The sequence below is a fragment of the Salvelinus namaycush genome, unplaced genomic scaffold (genome assembly GCF_016432855.1).
Source record: "Salvelinus namaycush isolate Seneca unplaced genomic scaffold, SaNama_1.0 Scaffold592, whole genome shotgun sequence".
NCBI lineage: Eukaryota > Metazoa > Chordata > Actinopteri > Salmoniformes > Salmonidae > Salvelinus > Salvelinus namaycush.
This window is the reverse complement of record NW_024061300.1, coordinates 135,001-137,854: the sequence shown is the minus strand read 5'-3', so window position 1 is coordinate 137,854 and position 2,854 is coordinate 135,001. Positions and strand designations below refer to the sequence as shown.

Sequence of the window (2,854 nt, the reverse complement as noted above, 5' to 3'; positions counted from 1 at the left end):
GCTGCTCCTGTCTGGCGGACGGCTCTGGCTGCTCCTGTCTGGCGGACGGCTCTGGCTGCTCCTGTCTGGCGGACGGCTCTGGCTGCTCCTGTCTGGCGGACGGCTCTAGCGGCTCAGGACAGACGGGCGGCTCTAGCGGCTCAGGACAGACGGGCGGCTTCGAATGCTCGGGACAGACGGGCAGCTCTGACGGCTCGGGACAGACGGGCAGCTCTGACGGCTCGGGACAGACGGGCAGCTCTGACGGCTCGGGACAGATGGGCAGCTCTAACTAAGGCCAGGGCGTGACAGTAATGTATTTCATGGTCTGGTCTGGTAGAGTGAGGTTTAGTTGGGTCAGGTGTAATGTATTTCATGGTCTGGCAGAGTGATCACATTGGACCCTGTCAAGTCAACCACACACAAAGAATTAGAAGTAGCTATGCTTGTTCGCACTGTCATTTGTGTGCTTCATCGATGTACTGTAATGGATGGACGGACAGATGGACTGACGGACAGACAGATGGACTGACGGACAGACAGATGGACTGACAAACGGACAGATGGACTGACGAATGGACAGATGGACGGACAGATGGACTGACGGATGGACAGATGGACGGACAGATGGACTGACGGATGGACTGACGGACGGACAGATGGACTGACGGATGGACGAATGGACAGATGGACGGACAGATGGACTGACGGATGGACAGATGGACTGACGGATGGACGAATGGACTGACGGACAGACGGACTGACAGATGGACAGATGCTCAAAAGCATGCACATAGATAGACTCACTATTTTCTGTTTCATCTACTCTGTTTATTGTCACACATTTTATCTCACAACAAGGAGTGTTCACAGTCTCATTAATATGATGTAGCAATCTTCTGAAATGCTAAGCGTGACTTCACTGAAGACACGGAACTGGACCTTTTGGACCAGGGACTGGCAAACTATCCTTCCTCCTTGGAGGACTGCTGGAGTCAATACCAGTTGAGTACCGACTAAATGGGTGGCAACCTACTGAGATCATTTAGACTCGTCAATAAAATGACAATGTTCGGTGGAGCGGTGTTGAGAAATACTGGTCAAGGACAATGAGTGGCACTTTTTGGGTTAAAAAGCTATCTGCTACAACATGTATGAAATGTCAAGATGCAGAATACAATATAAAATAATAACTTTTATGGTAGGATTTCAGTATAGGTGTGTCCTGCTGGTATCCTTTTTATTTGTGGAAAGATTAATAGTGCAATATCAAATGCAAATAATCTCTCAACAACTACAGGCCAACTCTGATGAAACACACACATCTTGAAATGAGCAGAACAGGAAGGAGAACGCATCAAATGAGCCTGGACAGACCAAAGCTTTGGTTTACCTTCGAACCGGTCTCTCCAGCAGAAAGAGAACATTTAGCATGCCTTTAAAATGCTATTACTGGAACCCAGGGGTACGGAGAGCTGCCAACAGCCCATTTACAAAGACTGAACATTTATATCAGTTCTCTTCGGAGGTACAGTGTGTATTTGTCAGGATAATCGTCCTGTTTTGCCCAAGTCATGAATTAATTAAAGCAATTTCAAAGAAATGTAGTTTTGAGCCATCTGGGAAAAGTCGGGAATAATGAAGAAAGAACACTCAAACAGACCCTTTAACCTGACCAAGGAAGTGAAAGATAGTCACCAGCAGCCTATATTTAGTTAGATTTCCATAAAACAAGGTATAATCATTATTCTCCAATTGAACTCAAGACTACAGGTCAACAGTTGTGCTCTAAATGTGTCAGCCTGAATGTCTGCTCTTTGAAATAGTCTGTCGTGAAAATAAACGTTTGATTTGTTGGAGTATGGCGTCGGCCCATATTAGGTTTAAATTTGAGTTAAATATGGTTAAAGTACTCCCTTCGTTTTGAGGTCATCCGAGGTTGTTGCAATGCGTCCCAAATGCAATCCTATTCCTTACATAGTGCACTACTATTGACAAGAGCCCTGGTCAAAAGTCATGCACTATATAGGGAATAGGGTACAATTTGGGACGCACTACGATTTGGGACGCACTCATCATAATGTGGGATTAGGCTTTGTCAAACTTGTTCAGTGTAGCCCTCCTTTTAGTGAAATATCTCACAGCTTTTAAATTACAAAATTAATTTTGTTTTTATTGGACTCGTAAGAGACAGTGAAAGTACTCGCCAAACCGAGGCTGTTGTTTTTATCACTAGATAGAAAATTACAACAGAAAAGTCCACCTTGTGACAGAACTACTAGAAAAACAGAGAGGAAGAAAAATCAGAGTTGTTTTATTGTTGGGAGCTGTGTTTGTCATTAATATAAGTGTAATTTGTCCAGCCTTTCACCAGCGCCCAACAATTTGAAGGAAAATGTTTGTTTATCTATACTTCTGAGAAAGGCAAACAAGTCTTCAAAACCACTTCACTTTAGACTAAACACTCATTTAACAAAGACAAAATAAACCTCTTAGATTCCAAATAATCATCAACTATAAATAATGATTAGCATTGCCAATTGAGTCAGTGCTCAAAAACACGGCAAACTTCAACCGTCAAGTAAACAAATGAAACACCAGAAAAACAAACAGTCTTAGCAGATGGAAGGGGAAACGGCCTGCCAAACCAACTGACCAACCAACCGGCTGACTTCTGTTAGAACATTCACAGGTTGATATGTCACTGCTGCTGGTCGCTAAACAGGTCCGGTTGGCCCGCGCACCGTCCAATAGTAAACAAAACAGAGAGTTGCCGTGGCAACCCCACAGCCAGGCCCATTCTTATTGGCTGTAGCAGCAGGTCTGAGTCTCGTAGGGAAACGGATGGGAAAGGGATCTAGTTGGTGAAAAGTAG

General features: G+C 44.6%; 1 long non-coding RNA gene across 1 annotated transcript in view; it reads right to left on the bottom strand.

Moving 5' to 3' along the window:
• Positions 1-212: 212 nt before the first annotated feature.
• The window catches only part of LOC120041953, a 51,841-nt gene continuing 49,199 nt past the window's right edge, over positions 213-2,854 (bottom strand). Inside the window, exon 4 of the long non-coding RNA XR_005475993.1 lies at positions 213-383. This is a non-coding gene — a long non-coding RNA (uncharacterized LOC120041953). The remainder of the gene's footprint in view (positions 384-2,854) is intronic.